Genomic DNA, 20696 nt, shown 5'->3' with positions numbered 1-20696 from the left:
TCAGTTTGACCCAGTCAACACTTCTGACGTCATGCTGACGTCAGCAAACACGGTTCTGGATAATGTTGTTTTAAATAATTAAATAAATCCTAAAAATGATTTAAATCTTTTAAAATTAATATAAAATAATCCGTAGCTCGGATGAAAAAACTTTGTACATGAAAGTTGCTCAGAACGACGTGATGAACCCGGGTACGCAGCCTGTTCGTCCGCCACACATCCCTAACCTATCGAACTCGCAACTTTCCCCCTCCGGCTCCTCTGCCCGAAAACGCGAAACACCGGGGATATTTTCCCGGATGTTTCCCCCCTTCACCGGTACCACCTCATACCGTGTTAGGGCACACCTAGCATCATACTTTGTCATGTCACGCATCGTCATGCATTTGTTTGCATTATATTTATTGTTTCTTCCCCCTCTTCTCTCGCTAGACATCGAGACCGACGCCGCTGCTACCCAGTACGACTACGGTGTTGACGACCCCTCTCTCTTGCCGGAGCAACCAGGCAAGCCCCCGCTTGATCACCAGATATTGCCTATTCTTCTCTCTACTACTTGCATTAGAGTAGTGTAGCATGTTACTGCTTTCCGTTAATCCTATTCTGCTGCATAGCATGTCCTTGCTACTACTGTTGTTACCTTTACCTGCTATCCTACTACTTAGTATAGGATGCTAGTGTTCCATCAGTGGCCCTACACTCTTGTCCTTCTACCATGCTATACTACTGGGTCGTGATCACTCGGGATGTGATCACGGGCATATGTTATATACTTTACACTATTACATTACCTGTGGTACTGTTCGGAGTTGGGGGCTAAAGGGGCAGGTGTCTCCATCCCGGTAGAGGTGGGCCTGGGTTCCCGACGGCCCCCGACTGTTACTTTGTGGCAGAGCGACAGGGCAGGTTGAGACCACCTAGGAGAGAGGTGGGCCTAGCCCTGGTCAGCGTTCGCGGATACTTAACACGTTTAACGAGATCTTGGTATTTGATCTGAGTCTGGCCACTGGCCTATACGCACTAACCATCTACGCGGGGACAGTTATGGGCACTCGACGTCGTGGTATCAGCCGAAGCCTTCATGGCGTCAGCGACTGAGCGGCGCGCGCCGGATTGGAACATAAGCCTGCTCTTGTATTAAGGGGGCTAGTTCTACTTCCGGACGCCCTCGCAATGTGTAGGTGTGCAATGGGCGATGGGCCCAGACCCCTGCGCCATAGGATTTTGACCGGCGTGCTGACCTCTCTGTTGTGCCTAGGTAGGGCTGCGACGTGTTGATCTTCCGAGGCCGGGCATGACCCAGGAAAGTGTGTCCGGCCAAATGGGATCGAGCGTGTTGGGTTATGTGGTGCACCCATGTAGGGAAGTTAATCTATTCGAATAGCCGCGATCTTCGGTAACATGACGACTTGGAGTTGTACCTTGACCTTATGACAACTAGAACCGGATACTTAATAAAACACACCCTTCCAAGTGCCAGATACAACCCGGTGGTCACTCTCTAACAGGGCGACGAGGAGAGGACCGCCGGGTAGGATTATGCTATACGATGCTACTTGGTGAACTTACCATCTACTCTCTTCTCCTGCTGCAAGATGGAGGTTACCAGAAGCGTAGTCTTCAATAGGACTAGCTATCCCCCTCTTATTCCGGCATTCTGCAGTTCAGTCCACATATGATACCCTTATTCCATTTGATACCAATGCATACATATGTAGTGTAGCTCCTTGCTTGCGAGTACTTTGGATGAGTACTCACGGTTGCTTTTCTCCCCCTTTTCCCTTTCCTATATCCGTTTGCTACGACCAGACATTGGAGTCCAGGAGCCAGACACCACCGTCAACGACGACTACTACTACTCGGGAGGTGCCTACTACTACGTGCAGCCCGCTGACGACGACCAGGAGTAGTTTAGGAGGATCCCAGGCAGGAGGCCTGCGCCTCTTTCGATCTATATCCCAGTTTGTGCTAGCCTTCTTAAGGCAGACTTGTTTAACTTATGTATGTACTCAGATTTTGTTGCTTCCGCTGACTCGTCTATGATCGAGCTCTTGTATTCGAGCCCTCGAGGCCCCTGGCTTGTAATATGATGCTTGTATGACTTATTTTATTTGTAGAGTTGTGTTGTGATATCTTTCCGTGAGTCCCTGATCTTGATCGTACACGTTTGCGTGTATGATTAGTGTACGGTCAAATCGGGGGCGTCACACCCTTTGCATGTTTGGTTTCGTTCCTTGCATGTGTTTGTATATCTTGTGCTTCCAACTTGATTATCTTGAGCAATCAAGTATGTGTGTGTTGGTTTGCACATCATGTACGTGTGTGTCATGCGTTGAGCCTTTTGCATCTTGTTTATTTCTTAGTTGGCTCTTGTGAGAGATTAATGGAATATCCCATTATGGGGGAGTGATGTGCTTTGTGCACCTCACAATCCTATAAATGTGTGTACATAAGTAATACCATCTAGTATTGATATTTCAAGATTATCTAGTCGCTATGTGGTATGTCTTCTCATGTGAAATTCAAATTCTAAATAGTCCATTAGTTATCTCTTGTTGGATCCTTTAATTTGCCTCTTGTTTATCCTTAATTGGTATCACATTATGGGGGAGTAATATGCTATGTGTATATTACTAGCCTAGAAAATGTGTACATTTGAGATATTGTCACCTAGAGTTGATATTGTAAATTATCTTGTTCCTAGGTGGTATGTTAGCTCTACAAGTTGCAATTTGCTTTTTGTTTGGTGTGAAGATGATGTCGGATATCCTTGCTATATACCACCAGGAATTATTTCCATTTACTTCTTGTCTTTTGACAATTGGTACTCACTTGTGTGGTAGAATTTATTGATCATCTTTACATTAGCTTTTGCTTTTATTTGCCTTTTCTCTTGCCAAGGAATGTATCAACTCCGTTTGTCTTCCATACCACTTGTGGATCTTGTTTGTTTCTTGATCTTGTCTAGTGCTTTCTAGATATAGTGAAAGTGGTGATCCCACCTTGTGCATTTTGTATTCAAATGCAAATTCTCTATAATGCACTAGTCTTGGGGGAGCTATCCTATTTTCTATAAAACACTCATCTTGCGATCCTTATCAAGTGTGTGTTGGTGGAAGGCAAGCCATTTTCGTTTTGGTACTTTGTGCCATCATGAAACTTTGTAGAGAGCTTGGTTTGTTTTGGAACCATCCTATCTTTTGGGAGTTTGATATCTTTTATTTTGAGTGTGCCAATGGATATCTCATTCCTTTATGTATCTTTCATTTGATATCCTCCAAGTAATGATTTATTCATTTGGTATCTTTTATTCTCTTGGCATTTCTTTGTCATTTGGTATCGGTTCTTCAAATTCTTGAGCATGCATATTAATTTCATGTAGTATCTTTGGCATGCTTTCTTTTAACCCAATATACAGGGGAAACTCCACCAAGTCTCAAATTGGATGAGATGTGCATGATATTCTTCTTCATTTCTATATGCACATATTTAGGTGGAGTTTGTCCTATGTATTGTTGGTGTTTCTAACTCTTTGGTCCTAATGAGTTTGGGTACCATTTTGTTTGTGTTGTTGTTCTAGGAACAATTGGAGATGCATTGGATGCTCGGCTCACTCACAAGGAAGGTGGTGTCACCATGTGCTTATTGGAGTAAAGCTAGGATGCTTAATGAACTACTATCTACTACCTTCAATTGGTTTCTTCTACATCCTTCCAATGATATTTGGGTAACAAGTATCCCTTCATGCATTCTTTTCTTGCATTCAACCTTATGTAGGTTGCATCTTAGAATGATATTCGTTCCATCTTGTGATACTTGTTTCCTTTCTCAAAGCATCTCAACGATGATCTCATGTTGCTAGTTGTGATGTCTTTGATGGTTGTTTGGTAGGAATTCATTTATATACAATAAGACCATATCTATCCATGTGCTATGCTTCCAAGCAAATATCTTATTGGTATATGTATGACCTCCCTTTGGATATTTTGTTCCTCGTGTTTTAACTATTTCAGGTGTACACCCTTCTTTGTAGATATATATCATCATGATTTCATCTACCTAGAATCGTACACACTTGAGAGAAGTCGCATATCTAGTTGATATCCTTTCTTTCACGTCCACCTTGTATTTCTTATGTTATTTCTTTGGTTGCTCCGTGAAAGCTTTTGCCTTGAGTGTGTGTCTTCTCTCGTTGCATCTTGATGCACTCTTGTGTGGTGAATATTATTTTCCTCATGCTTATCTTTACGAGGCTTTTGCCATCTTAATTGGTGTCCCTCGTCTTGATGGGGCTTTCATCTTCTATCTTCACCATGGGTTGTCACAAGCATAGGTTCTTTATATGCTTATTATTAAGCTTGTGAACCCATTTGCTAGTTGTGTGTGGGAATGATAGGCCTTGCACCATGTGCCTCATTCTTTCGAGACTTTATTGATGCTTAATGCTCATCCGTACTTTAGTCTTACCAAGTGCAGTGCCTTGACTCACACACATCATTTTGGTTGAGCCCATTCTTAAGTTGCCTCTTTTACGTGTTGCTCAACCATGTGTTTGTTGCAAGTACTAGGCTTAGTTTCCTATATGCTCACTTGCACTTGTTGTAAGTTTCTATTGATTTTGGGGGAGCTATGATCCTATTTTATGCACTTTGTATCCAAATACAAATATTCTGATGTGTGCACAAATCATGGGGAGCTTCTCCAGTTTCCTTAGAACACTTCTTTGCTCATATCATAATATCTTTATTCATGTGGCACATAGGTTCATTGGTCTAGTTGGTTCAATTGGTATCTTTGGATAGCTTGCTTCAATTAGTATCTTTTGATTGCTTGATTGCTTGTTTCTCTCTTTGTTATGTCTTTGTGGCATATCATTCTTTTGCAATCTTGGTGCCTCAATATAGTTGGTCTTCCTCCAAGTTTTACCTTTGGATATGTGTATGGCATTCCACTCTCTTTTGAGAAATGCACAATTTATGGAGGAACTCAATCTATATTGGCCTTCTAAGCTTTTCGCCCATTTTGGCAATCGATGCCAATGGGGGAGAAGTTTCAGAGAGTTTTCTGGAGAAGTCTTTAGAGTTTTCTCCTTGCTTTAGTTTTGTTCCTAAGCATTTGCATCTCATACGCATGCATTATTGGTTATTGCATTGCATAGTGATGCATAATTCCTTGTATAAACTCTCTTGAAAGTGATTGTCATCAATTACCAAAATGGGGGAGATTGAAAGAACATGCGGTGCCCCATGTTTGGTTTTGGTAATTGATGACAATCTCTATGGACTAATGGTTGCCTTGAGTTATATTTGAAGGTTTTGTCCATAGGCTTTTCTTGGAGTACATGTGTTGGTTTCAAGGAGAGTTTATGTCGACCAAGGTGCTATTCAAGGAATTATCCAAAGATTGGTCATGTGAGTGTTGAGCTTATTGCAAGCATGTCTTGAAGAAGAAGATTGTGTGATCATTCATGTCTACCTTCAAGACATCATCCAAATGAAGAGAATTGGAAAGATTCAAGGTTGATCAAGATTAAGTCAAGAATGAATCAAGTTGATCAACACACAAAGCATACAAGATGTACTGAGGGATCAAGTGATCCCATGGTATGGTAAGCATTGTCCATTATGCTTTGTTTGCTAACCCATTGTTTTCGTGAGAGTTCTTTGTGGAGTTAGGTTGCGTGTGCAAGTTCAAGTGGAGCATCACGAAGAGATCAAATGCTAGAAGCTTGCCGTCCATTATGGTAACAATGGATTTATGAAGATGTGCCGAAGAGTGGCTCACCCATAGTGGAGTATGGGGGAGCAATCAACTAGTCTTCATCGAGCCAACACAATCAAGAAAGGTGGTCCAACTTGAGGAAGTCAAGATCGTCATCATCTAGCTCAAGTGGACTATGTGCAAGACAAAGGTTTGCCCTTGATAGGTTTTCTGTTTTACCGGTCTCATAGTGGTGGTTGGGAGACCGGGTTATAGGATCGATTGCCGTACTATCAAGGGGGGCTCTCGATGAGTAGCTTGATCGTATCGTTCGTAGAGAGCTCAAACCTTTGCATCCTTGCATCATCTTTCTTGGTTCTTGTTTGGTTCTCTTTGTGAGTTTTGGAGCTTATTGTCATCTTGGTGACAAGCTCGAGTTCATCGAAAACGGAGTTCGCTTGCATCTTCTATGATGTTTTCGATGTTGGAGGTTATGCCTGTTCTTCTCTGTTGGAGGTTTCACTCCTCCATTTGTTAGGCATACCTCCCCTGCCTCTTCTTACTATAACAAGTCACTGTTTTGATGCTACTCGTCATCTTGTTTCCAACAAGCTTGAGTTTGCTCGATTCGGAGCTCATATGCAGAAGTTATGGCAGTTCTTGTTTTCTTGGAAGCGGCTTTTGTCTGGTCCCAGCGGTAGTACCGCGAGCCCAAGCGGTAGTACCGCTTGGAGCTCTCAGCCGCAGTACCGCTGCTGTACTGCTCTTCTACTGCCTCGATTTTGGGTCCTCCACTTTTTGTGTCGGGTTTAGTAGTAGTTGCACGGTAGTACCGCCTATAAGCGGTAGTACCGCTCCGGTTGGGCGGTAGTACCGCTACTGCATTACTGCCGCCGTACTCTGCTCTGCCCTGCCTCTTTTGGTCCCATGTTCTGCTCCTCCAGCGGTAGTACCGCTGGGGTGAGCGGTAGTACCGCTTATATGCGGTACTACCGCCCTAAGGTACATGTTTTGTTGCTCCATTTCTGTGCTTCTTCCACCCGAGCGGTAGTACCGCTCGTGGAGCGGTAGTACCGCTCGTGTGCGGGCTGAGCACATAACAGTTGGATTTTTCCCCTCCTATAAAAGGGGTCTTCTTCCCCAATGAACCTTATCCTTTGAGCTCGTGTTCTTCCCCCATTGTTGACCTTCTTCGAGCTTGCTAACTCTCAATCCCTCCATGGATTCTTGCTAGTTTTTGAGGGAAAAGAGAGAGGAGATCTAGATCCACATTTCCACCAATCACTTTCTCTATGTGAGGGGAACCCCTTGGATCTAGATCTTGGAGTTCTTCATGTTCTCTTCTTCGTTCTTCCTCTCATTTTCCTCCCTAGCATTTGTTGCTTCAGTGGGATTTGGGAGAGAAGGACTTGGGCACTCAGTGTGCCCTTGCCATTGCATTTGGTGCATCGGTTTGAGTTCTCCACGGTGATACTTGGAAGTTACAAGTTTAGAAGCTTATTGCTCTTGGGTGCTTGGTACCCTTGAGCTTGTTCCTCATGGGTGCTTGGGCGCCCTAGACGGTTGAGGTCACCTCGGAGCCATATTCCATTGTGGTGAATCTTCGTGGTGTCGTTGGGGAGTTAACCCCAACCTTTGTGGTGTTCGGAGCTCAATCATTGTGGTGTAAAGCTCCGGGCAAGTGTCGGGGTCTCCAATTAGGTTGTGGAGATTGCCCTAAGCAATTTGACGGGTTCCGATGGCCGCTCCCAAGGGTTGCCAAAGTGTACGGGTTCGGTGACCGCCCCCAAGGGTTGCCATTTGTACGGGTTCGGTGACCGCCCTCAAGGGCCCCTTAGTGGAATCACGACATCTTGCATTGTGCGAGGGCGTGAGGAGATTACGGTGGCCCTAGTGGCTTCTTGGGGAGCATTGTGCCTCCACAACGCTCCAAACAGAGATTAGCATCCGCAAGGGTGTGAACTTCGGGATACATCGTCGTCTCCGCGTGCCTTGGTTATCTCTTACCCGAGCTCTTTACTTATGCACTTTACTTTGTGATAGCCATATTGTTTCTTGTCTTATATCTTGCTATCACCTAGTAGTTTATCTTGCTAAGCATAAGTTGTTGGTGCACATAGGTGAGCCTAGTTGTTGTAGGTTTTGTGCTTGACAAATTAACCTCTAGGTTTATTCCTCATTTGTTCAAGCCTAAACCATAATTATTTTAAAGCGCCTATTCACCCCGTCTAGGCGACATCCACAATCTTTCAATAGAGAGAGGACTTTTGGGATGGAGCACCGCCGCCTCGAGGTGGAACTTGGCCAGGAGCACTTTTGCCCTCCGACGGAGGGATTCCGCTGGGGGAACTTCCCTCCCGGAGGGGGAAATCATCATCATCATCACCAACAACTCTCCCATCTTGGGGAGGGAAATCTCTATCAACATCTTCAACATCACCATCTCATCTCAAACCCTAGTTCATCTCTTGTGTTCAATCTTGTTACCAGAACTGTAGATTGGTGCTTGTGGGTGACTAGTAGCGTTGATTACATCTTCTAGTTGATTACTATATGGTTTATTTGGTGGAAGATTATATGTTCAGATCCAATATGCTATTTAATACTCCTCTGATCATGAGAATGTTTATCATTAGTGAGTAGTTACTTTTGTTCTTGAGGTCACGGGAGAAATAATGTTGCAAATAATCATGTGAACTTGATATGTGTTCGATATTTTGATAGTATGTATGTTGTGATTCCCTTAGAGGTGTCATGTGAACGTCGACTACATGACACTTCACCATATTTGGGCCTAAGGGAATGCATTTTGGAGTAGCAATTAGATGATGGGCTGCGAGAGTGACAGAAGCTTAAACCCCAGTTTATGCGCTATTCTGTAAGGGACCGATTGGATCCAAAAGTTTGCTATGGTTAGAATTTATTCTTAATACTTTTCTTGTAGTTGCGGATGCTTGCGGGAGGGTTAATCATAAGTAGGAGGTTTGTTCAAGTAAGAACAATCCCTAAGCACCGGTCCAACCATATATCAAATTATCAAAGTAGCGAACACAAATCGAACCAACATGATGAAAGTGACTAGATGAAATTCCCGTGTACCCTCAAGAACACTTTGCTTATCATAAGGGACCGTTTTGGCCTGTCCTTTGCCTCAAAAGGATTGGTCTACCTTTCTACACTTTTGCTACTACTATCGTTACTTGCTCGTTACAAATTATCTTGCTATCAAACTACTCTCCTACTTACAATTTCAGCACTTGCAGACATTACCTTGCCGAAAACCACTTGTCATTTCCTTCTGCTCCTTGTTGGGTTCGACACTCTTACTTATCAAAAAGAGCTACAATTGATCCCCTATACTTGTGGGTCATCAAGGCTATTTTCTGGCGTCGTTGCCGGGGAGTGAAGCGCTTTTGGTAAGTGGAATTTGGTAAGGAAACATTTATATAGTGTGCTGAAATTTATTGTCACTTGTCACTATGGAAAACAATCCTTTGAGGGGTTTGTTCAAGGTATCTTCACCTCGTCTAGAACCACAATTAGCTACCCCTCAACCTACTACACCTACTGAAAATATTGAATATGAAATTCCTTCGGGTATGATATAACAACTGCTAGCTAATCCTTATGCAGGAGATGGAACCAAGCATTCTGATATGCACTTGATATGTGTAGAACAAATTTGTGGATTGTTCAAGCTTGCAGGTTTACCCAGGGATGAATTTATGAAAAAGGTTTTCCCTTTACCTTTGAAGGGAAAAGCATTGGCATGGTATAGGTGATACATCCATTTTGCATCATGCTTTTATATCGATATTTATTGCATTATGGGCTGTTATTACACATTATGTCACAATACTTATGCCTATTCTCTCTTATTTTACAATGTTTACACGAAGAGGGAGAATGCCGACAGCTGGAGTTCTGGGCGGGAAAGGAGCAAATATTAGAGACCTATTCTGCACATCTCCAAAAGTCCTGAAACTCCACGAAAGTCGGTTTTGAAATATATAAAAACTATTGGGCGAAGAAAGCACCAGAGGGGGGCCACCCACCGTCCACGAGGGTGGGGGGTGCGCCCTACCCCCCTGGGCGCGCCCCCTGCCTCGTGGGCCCCCTGGCAGGCCTCCGGTGCCCATCTTTTGCTATATGAAGTCTTTTGCCCTGAAAAAAATCAGGAGGAAGCTTTCGGGGACGAAGCGCCACCGTCTCGAGGTGGAACCTTGGCGAAACCAATCCAGGGCTCCAACGGAGCTGTTCTGCCGGGGAAACATCCCTCCGGGAGGGGTAAATCGTCACCATCGTCATCACCATCGATCCTCTCATCGGGAGTGAGGGAGTCCTAGATTCGGGGGTATCCGGACAGCCGGATTATGTCCTTCGGCCGGACTATTGAACTATGAAGATACAAGATTGAAGACTTCGTCCCGTGTCCGGATGGGACTCTACTTGGCGTGGAAGGCAAGCTAGGCAATACGGATATGTATATCTCCTCCTTTGTAACCGACCTTGTGTAACCCTAGCCCCCTCCGGTGTCTATATAAACCGGAGGGTTTTAGTCCATAGGACAACATACAATCATACCATAGGCTAGCTTCTAGGGTTTAGCCTCTCCGATCTCGTGGTAGATCAACTCTTGTACTACTCATATTATCAAGAATAATCAAGCAGGACGTAGGGTTTACCTCCATAAAGAGGGCCCGAACCTGGGTAAAACATCATGTCCCCTGCCTCCTGTTACCATCCGCCTTAGACGCACATTTCGGGACCCCCTACCCAGATCCGCCGGTTTTGACACCGACATTGGTGCTTTCATTGAGAGTTCCTCTGTGTCGTCGCCGTAAGGAAGGATGCCTCGTCTCGTTGTTAAAAACAACATTACCGCCGGGGGAGCCCTGGCTGTCGGCCAAACTCTCCGGCTAGGAAGGTTCATCATGACCGCCCGTTCGTCTACAGCATCGATGATGACTTCTTGGGTCATCGAAAACAGCCTCCACATTGGCTCGGAATTCATCGAGCAGATGGATCCAATGGAGCTCTCTTCCCTAAATGAGCTCTTGGATCGCATCGCCGCCTTGGGAGTCGCTACGGACTATGATTGGATTGGGCTTAAACCCGATCAAAGGGAGATTAACTCTCCACCGGTCACCCATCATGTTGCGGTGGTGGAGGAACAATGCAGCGATTTTTCCTCTATCTTGAGGACTAACTATGTTCGGATTCCTGAGCTCTTCGAGCCAGATACCCATTTACGGGAGGACATCACCCAAGCCCTGAACCTAGAGTCAGGCAGCGGGCCAGACTTATCGGGCAACATCCCGGAATCCGAGCTTCCAAGATTGGAAACTCCTCGGCCCCTGGGTCTCAGATTGGGTAGGGGTTTGGACTCAAATCCACCCACCCACCCAGACATAAACGATCTTTCCCACATCAGGCAAGAGCCCCATGAAACAGTACATCATTACTGGGCCAGATTCCTCCTTGTGATGAACAATGTTAAGGACTGCCGCGAGGAAGACGCAGTCTCATTTTTCTGCAATAACTGGACGGACAAGGGAATCCTTAACACCATAAGTCGCCGTGACATATCATGCTTCGCCGACTTGGCGTCCATAGTATGAAAGTACTGTGCGATGGGAAGTGCCTGGAAAACCGAAATGAAATTTTGGGATAATCCGGCTTCGAATATACACCCAGTCCGAAGTAAAAGGGTGCACTATCATAAGACACCCGAGTTAATTACAAAGAAGCAAAAACCCTCTACAGGGCGTGGAACCGTATTGGAGGGATGGCTCAACGGACCCTGCAAAATTCATAGTACATCGGATACCATACCAACACACAGCCTTAGAGCATGTTGGATACTCCGACAAGTGGCCAAAAGCGGCGAGGATCTTCTCATCTCAGATGCCACAGAGCACCATCCCAGGGATAACAATACGGTATTAACAGTCTTTGAGACCTTCGCATCAAATAATAGGCGCAAGCGAACGCAGCATTGCCGAAATCTGCCACATGGCAGCAATAAATCCATGGAGCGACATGACTATTAACTTCAATGCTAGTGACGAACCTAAATTCTGAACAGCCTGAGCACCAGCTGCACTGGTCCTCAGTCCAATTGTGGACGACTTTCGACTCACCAAAGTACTCATGGACGACGGCAGTGGATTAAACCTCATCTACGAGGAAACTCTTCAAAAAAATGGAAATAGACTGGAACCGCATTGAGCAAAGCAGCACAACCTTCAGAGGAATCATCCCTAGTCAGGAAGCACGCTGTGCTGGGAAAATCACACTAGATGTGGTATTCGGCACGCCGGATAACTATAGGTCCGAAGAAATTACATTCCAAGTGGCCCCGTTCGGTAGTGGACACCACGCCCTTTTAGGACGGGAGGTGTTCACGATCTTCCAAGCCATACCCCATTATGGGTACATGAAGCTCAAAATGCCCGGGCCCAACGGAATCATCACTCCCGCTAGTGATCCGGACACAGCGCTCTGCGCCGAAAACAAAACAGCCGCATTGGCCCTCGAGGCATTATCCGAAGCCCTTTCGGTCGAGGAATTAACTGCGCTACGCTCCACAGTGGACAGGGATGACGTGATACTTGACAAGAGATCCAAGTCCACCTCTTTTAAACCAGTGGATGAAATAGTCAAATTCCAAGTCCACCCAACGGACCCTACAAAAACAGCCTCCATCGGGGCACAGTTAAACCCCGCCGTGGACGCCGCACTATGAGAGTTCCTGCGCGAGAATTGGGACATATTCGCCTGGCACCCCTCAGACATGCCAGGAATCCCATGCAGGCTAGCCAAGCACAGCCTCAATATCCTAAAGGTATTCAAGCCGGTCAAGCAGGCTCTTCGACGTTTCTCTGAACCTAAGAGACAAGCTATGGGAGAGGAACTAGCCAAGTTATTGGAGGCCGGATTCATTAGAGAAATAAAACACCTGGACTGGCTAGCAAACCTGGTGATGGTACCAAAGAAGGAAAAATCCTGGCGCCTATGTGTCGATTTCAAGGACCTCAACAAGGCTTGCCCAAAGGATCCCTTCCCCCTCCCTCACATTGATCAAATTATCGACGCTACCACAGGACACGAGTCATTGTGTTTCCTCGACGCATACTCCGGCTACCACCAAATCAAGATGGCGGAGTCCGACCAAGCCGCAACGGTATTTATCACACCATACGGCCCCTTTTGTTTCAACACAATGCCTTTTGGGCTCAAAAACGCCGGTGCAACATATCAGCGCATGATTCAGACATGTCTGGAGAAACAGATCGACAAAATAGTAGAGGCATACGTAGATGATGTGGTCATCAAAACCAAACACGTCGACTCTCTAATAGACGACTTGAGGCTCACATTCGACAACCTCCGAACATACGACATCAAGCTCAATTCGGAAAAATGCATTTTCGGCGTACCAGCCGGAAAGCTCCTGGGCTTCATTGTCTCCAGTAGAGGAATTGAAGCTAATTCGGCCAAAATTCGAGCTCTGTCACAGTTGGCCATCCCAATGGACCTTAAACAAATCCAGAAATTAACTGGATGTGTGGTGGCTCTAAGCCGCTTTATCTCCCGCTTAGGAGAAAAGGCATTACCCCTTTATCGCCTCCTTCGGCGCACCGAACACTTGGAGTGGACGGACGCTGCCACAGCCGGATTGGAAAAAATAAAAGCCATACTGGCAACCAACCCAATCCTGGTGGCGCCAAACATCGGTGTACCAATGCTGTTGTACATTGCGGCAACTCATCAGGTTGTAAGCGCAGTGCTCGTCGTCGAACGAGCAGCGGACGGACATAAATTCCCTCTTCAAAAGCCGGTATATTATGTATCCACTGTCCTTACTCCATGCAAATCACGGTACCCACATTATCAAAAGATAGCCTATGCGGTACTCATGGCATCCCGGAAGCTGCGACACTACTTTCAAGAGTGTTCGATTATAGTAGCGTCGGAAGTGCCACTTAATGATATTTTTGACCAGAAACAGTAGGGGTACCTCCCACTGTGTTATATATTAAAATAAGTTAGTGAAACTGTACATTGTAATTACAATCCATCCTCCTTTGGGGGGTGGGAAGCAGGTGCTAGTTTACAGGGAAGCAAGTATTATTGAAATGTATTATTTGTGTTCCTCTCTAACCCTATGGGTGAGCAGTGAAAAATCAGCCTTAAGTCTACCTAACCAGGAAGTTTTAGATGGTATGATCTTTCTAAAGTGTTTGTTATTGCGCTCCTTCCATATACTCCAGGCCGCCAATAAAAATAGCTCCATAAAGAGTGGCCTATTCCAGTCTTGTTTTGCTTTGGAGATGTTGTTCAATCTTGTGTTGCTCTGAGGCCAGGAGAGGCCAAGGTGTGACCAGCAGTCAGAGCTGAAGTGGCACTCGAAGAAGAGATGCTCCAACGTATCCTCAATTGGTAAACCACAAAGAATGCAGTCATGGACATCTCCAATATTGTAATGCCTTCGTTTTAGCATATTCCTGGTGTTGAGGCGGTCAGAAAGTAGCAGCCATCCGAAGACTTTTATTTTCATGGTTGACTTAGATTTCCAGATCCATCCAAAAGATTCATGTGCTTGATTTTCTGTGAAGTAGAATGTATAATATTGTTTTGCAGAGAAGAGGTTGGTGTTCCAAACATATGTCCACTTGTCAATCTCATTGGAGAGCTGAACCTCCGAAACTTCCAACTGTAACTGTCTCATTTCTGCATGTGCTTGTGGGGAGAGTGGTAAATGAAACGCCTCTTGTAAAGTGGTGATGCCCAAGAATTGTTGGACAGACAGATCCTCATTTTTGGCATATGAGAGAGCTCGAGGATATGATTCTGCAAGTATGTTCTCTCTCCACATGTCTTTCCAAAAGAGTACGTTTTCACCATTCCCCACACTCACCTTTGAGATACCCCAGTAAGTTGGTATTAGCTTGATCACATCTCTCCACCAAAACGACCCGCATGGGTCAGATGCATGTGGGATTTGGTCTGTGTAGTAAGTGTCCCAAATCAATTGTACCCATGGTATGTCCCATTTATTGTAAAACTTGTGGAGGTATTTAAGCAGTAGGGCATCACCTTGGACACGCAGATTTAACACTCCCAAGCCACCACTGGTCTTGGGCCAACACACCATTTCCCAGGAAGCAAGGGAGTTAATTTTGTCGCCATGGTCTGTTTTTTTGATCCACAAGCATTTCCTTCTTATTTTGTCCACTAACTCAATGATCTTTGTTGGCAGTCTCAAAGTACAAATGGCAAATATAATGAGCGATGTAATAACCGAGTTAAGAAGCAATAGTTTGCCGCCATAAGAAACCATGTTGAGGGTGGCAGATAAACGTCGCTCGAGTGAGCAAACAAGGGGCATAAGCTCTTGGACAGATGATCTAGTAGTGCCAAGTGGTATCCCAAGGTAAGTGAATGGCATTTTCCCCATGACACATCCGAAGATGTTGGCAATCTCATCACTTTTTTTTGTACCACAATTGATTGGGATAAGAGTAGACTTGTGGAAGTTTATTCTTAGTCCAACTGAGGAGGCATAGTTGGTTAATATAGTCTTGACAATCTGAGCTTGTTGCGTGCATGCTGGAATGACCAAGATAGTGTCATCGGTGTACTGGATCACAGGATACTCCTTTTGGTTTGTTGAATGAAATGGTAGGCGTATAAGATTGCGCTGGAAAGCATCGTTAATGGCTGCTTGAAGAAGATCGGCCGCAAGTACAAAAATTAGTGGAGAGAGGGGGTCGCCCTGCCATACTCCACATTGACAAAGGAATTGCCGACCAGGTGTTCCATTAAGTAACACTAATGATTTACCTGAGGAGAAGATGCATCGAATCCAGCTTATCCATTTTTCATTGAACCCCATGCTTTTCATAATGTCAATCATGGCCTCGTGCTCAATCGTATCGAATGCTTTTGCAAAGTCTAGTTTTAGGAGCATAATTTCCTGCTTGGATTGTTGACATTGATATATGTATTCATATGCCCACGCGAGACAATCTTGAATAGTTCTTCCCTTGAGAAATCCATACTGGTTACGGTGCATGATCTTGAGTATGACTTTTTGTAAATGATTGGCCAGGATCTTCGTGATGACCTTAAGACAACAGTTCAAGAGCGTGATTGGTCTATAACCATTGATCGTTTTGGGAGAGCTGATCTTTGGGATGAGTGTGATGAAGCCATCATTAATGCTCTCAAGTGAGAGATTGTCCGAGTGAAATTGATGGCAGAGCTTGTAGAAGTCCTCCTTAATTATCGGCCAATATTTCTTGAGAAACACACCCGTGAAACCATCCAGGCCAGGTGCTCTATCCGTAGGCATCTCTCTAATTACATTGTCAATCTCTTCATTTGAAAATGGGACAGTGAGAACATCTAGATCTTGGCACTTCTTGATGATTCTGTGTAGATCAAATTTCATGTCATGTCCAGATGAAGAACCCATTCTTTCTTTAAAAGTTTGGAAGATGATTGACTCTTTCCCTGTGTGATCTTCAACAACAATCCCATCAGCAGTAGTTAGGGATGCAATATTGTTCTTTCTGTACCTTTCCGAAGCCATTGCCTGGAAAATTTTTGATGGTTCGTCACCAAATTTAACCCACCGTATGGTGCACCGTTTTTTCCAATAGAGTTGTTGGTATCTGAGCAGCCGGAGAATATGCTTTTTAAGGATTTTTCTGAAGTTATTCTCCGGGACAGTTAAGGAACGTTTATTTTCCAATTCATCGATCTCGCAAAGAGCTTTATTAGAATTCTCAATTGCCACAGAGAGTTTGTAAATTCCTTTGCTCCAATGTTTAAGATCTCTGCGTAGGGTTTTAAGTCTACGGCAAAGATTTGTGGCAGGATTTGTGGACGTGATGTTTTTTGCCCACGACTTTGCAACCACATCCATAAAACCAGGGTGTTGGACCCAATACGTTTCAAAGCGAAATAGTTTGGATCTAGGGATGGCAGTTTCAATATTAACCACACAAGGTATATGATCAGAAACGGGTTTACCTAGTAGTTTTACCATGGTTTTAGGGTATTAAGTAGTCCAGTTTGTACTTGTGAAGAGCCAATCGAGTTGTTAAAGAAGAAGATCTTGTTGCATGTTGCTCCAGGTAAACATGCGCCCTTTAATTGGTAGTTCAATTAGACATTGTGATCTGATTAATCATTGAATGTATTCATATCAGTCATTGAACCCCCTAGTTTGTTTCTGTTTTCAGGTGCACGAATAAAATTGAAATCACCCACAAAAAGCCAGTCCTCATTTGCTGGAATATCCAAAGCTCCTAACCAATTAATGAAGTTAACTCGCTGTTCCCCTTGGCAAGGCCCATATATGTTCACGAGTGTCCAGCATTGTGCTGACTGTGTGGAATGAGTGCCACTTAATGATATTATAAATAACCGCAATGCCACGGGCCGGATTTACAAATGGGCCATTGAGCTCCTCCCGTTTGACATAACATACAAACCTCGGCGAGCCATTAAATCACAAGTATTGGCCGACTTTGTCGCCGAATGGACGGAAGCCGAACTCCCTATAGAGTGCGGCGCATACTCCAATTGGATCATGCACTTCGACGGCTCCAAAATGCTGGCTGGTCTGGGGGCTGGCGTCGTCCTGACGTCCCCAACCGAAGATATAGTGCAATACATACTACAGATACTGTATACAGACTCCAACAACGCAGCCGAATACGAAGCCCTATTACATGGTCTTCGGATGGCAGTTTCCATGGGCATTCAACGCCTAGAGGTGCGTGGGGATTCGAACCTCGCAATATCCCAAATAAATGGAGACTTTGATGCCAAGGATCCGAAGATGGCGGCCTATCAAAACGCCGTCCTAAAGATGTCAGCTCGGTTCGAGGGGTTCGAATTTCACCATGTGGCTCGGGAAAACAATCAGGCGACGGATATCCTCACCCGCATCGGTGCAAAATGCGATGCGGTCCCCCAACATCTTTTTGAGGTTGTTTAAGCCATCCGTGGTATGGGAAGGGGACACCGATAACAATAGTCCGGACCCAGCCAAAACGCCCGATACCGAATACTCTGACAGAATCGGAGGCTCTGCCACCGAAATAACACCTTCAGTCCACGTAATAATGGCCATCATTGCCCCATGGGCAGAACCATTCCTAGCCTACCTAACTAGGCAGGAACTTCCCGAGGACCAAAATGAAGCATGCTGCATAGTGCGGTGATCTAAAGCCTACAGGGTCCACGAGGGAGAGTTGTATAAAAAAAGCACTACCGGAGTCCTTCAAAGGTGCATCTCCGAAGAGGAAGGGCGGAAGCTTTTGGCAGAAATTCACGCCGGACTCGGCGGCCACCACGCCGCAGCCCGGGTCCTTGTAAGCAAGGCCTTCCGTACAGGGTTTTATTGGCCGACGGCCCGGGCAAACGCATATGACTTGGTCCAACGCTGCGCCGGCTGCCAGATTTTTGCAAACCAAAGCCACATGCCACCCACCGCCCTCCAAACAATCCCCACTACTTGGCCCTTCGCGGTCTGGGGGCTTGACATGGTTGGACCCCTTAAAGGGGGAACCCATAAGAAAAAAATACTTACTGGTCATGGTGGATAAATTCACCAAATGGATAGAAGCCAAACCTGTTAAAACAGCCGAATCTGGACTGGTGATAGACTTCATATCCGGGGTTGTACACCATTATGGCGTCCCCCACAGCATCATCACTGTCAACGGCACAAACTTCACGGCCGACGAGGTAAAACTCTGGTGCAGCAACATGGGCATCAAGCTCGATTATGCTTCCGTCTATCACCCACAAACCAACGGCCAAGTTGAGCGAGCAAATGGTCTTATCATGAGCGGCATTAAACCCAGATTAGTGCTGTCCTTAAAGGAGTCTAACACGCACTGGGTAGAGGAGCTCGACTCCGTACTCTGGGGGCTGCGGACCACGCCGAATCGTACTACCGGATATACACCCTTCTTTATGGTGTACGGCGCAGAGGCAGTTCTGCCCTGCGACATAATTCATGACTCACCTCGAGTGCGCATGTACGAAGAAAGAGAAGCCGAGCTCGATCGGCATGATAGTCTGGACACCACGGAGGAGGAGCGCGACGTGCCAAAAGCCCGTTCCACATTCTATCAGCAACAGGCTCGCAGATACCAAAGAAAAGAAGTACGGGCCAAAACTTATAACGTTGGCGAGTTAGTTCTACACTTGCCGGAGAAGAAAAAGACCAAGCTCGAGCCCAAATGGGAAGGCCCCTTCATTATTGACCAAGTCCTGACCGGTGGAGCATACCGTCTGTGGGATGCATCGAATAATTGACTTGAGCCGAACCCATGGAACGCAGCCAGGCTCCGAAGATTCTACGCCTAGCGCCGGACTCTCTGTTCATCCCCTTCCTCTGTCCATTTTTTGCATATACATTATCTGTCTTTTTTCTCTTTCTTTCTTTTATTCTTTCTCAAGGCCTTCAAGGGCCAACTTGTGCCTCACTTGCACACCATAGACGCGCTAACCGCACTCATTATACCTGGGGGCTTCTTACACAGAAGCTTAATTATCTATCTGGGCTTCATGCCCCGCACATGTGTTATTCTTCCGCATGTACCTTTTCTTCGCCACTATATGCATCGATATGACTTAAGTTTTGGCCAAGCTGGGTTGCCTGGTTCTTGTATTTATGCCCTACGCTCCCGTTAATTCGGCTAGGGCATAAGGGGAGCACCTCTGCGATTGTTACTGCCGGGTCAGCCGGATGTGTACCTCAGACTGGGTGAAGTCGAAATCTAGCGTTCTTAAGGGAATATTTGGTCAGCGAACAAAAGTTGATTTTTATTTATTTTCCATATATGCCCCCAGATGTTTTTGCCTGCGACTCCGCTTGCAGTCTGGACATGCACTTTAGGGCATGTGTGCCCAGGGAAAGGAACCCCTAACGGAACTATTCTCCCTGGAAGATGTTTCTTACTACCCGTGTAATATAACATAACTAGTTGGGTACTTGTCTGTTCAAGCACTAATGACCCCTACGCCTGGTTTCCACGCATACCCCGGTTCTTATATAACTGAGCGGGTATTCGGACACACTCCGGACTATCGGGTCCCGAGGTTGAAGCGAAAAGGTCTGCCATGACAAATGATTTACAATCCGGCTAGAAGGCATTATACATGTCACTTTAATTACATAGTCATGTAGACTGACTAAATTTCTCTTCTATACCATCCAACAGGCGGTCTAGCCTACAATCCTATTGGGAATACTTTGTGGCTAATTCTACTTGCCCATAGACTAAGCTAACGGGGATCTCTTTCCCATCGGGCCCCACAGGTCCGACCTCGGCCATGTGGTTTGGGTCAGCCTTGGTATACCGCGTCTTCACCATAGCCCAGGCTTCCCTGGCACCTTGACGGCATGCCGATATCTTCCATAATCGGAAGCACCTCCGTGCTCCCTTGAGCTTCTCCGCAAGCTCTCCAATGCCTTCTGGCAGGGAGACTGATGGCCACAAGGCCTGGGCAATACCTTGCATCACCTGCCAAACTTGTTCGTGCAGTTGTGAGAGCTCGGATAGAAGATCACCCGCAGACCCGGGCATCTCCTCCGCGGGATGACCCATCAGCATACCTGCAGACATAACTCTGTTAGCCGAATTCTCCGCCGTCCCCTTTTTAAGGGTTCGTTCAAGCACTTACTGAAAATGCTGCGTCGAAGCCGCTTATTCTCCTTCTTGGAGTCCGCAAGCTGGGCTCGAACATCTTTTAGTTCCACGCTCAGCTTGGTATTGGCGTCTTGGAGATTGTTTTTCTCCCGCCTAACCTCAGTCAGCACGCGTTCGCCAGCCTTTAGCTGTCGTACGGCATGCTGGTCCTCCGGATTCTCTCCGAATTCATCTGCAATATCTATTATTAGATCTCCAGCCACGCCGCACGCTATATGGCACCTATCATTCTTTGAAACAAATGTTACCTACTGG

This window comes from Triticum urartu, chromosome 6A, assembly GCF_056163025.1.
Source record: "Triticum urartu cultivar PI428250 chromosome 6A, HENAU_Tu73, whole genome shotgun sequence".
Lineage (NCBI taxonomy): Eukaryota > Viridiplantae > Streptophyta > Magnoliopsida > Poales > Poaceae > Triticum > Triticum urartu.
Note: the sequence above shows the minus strand (reverse complement) of the source record.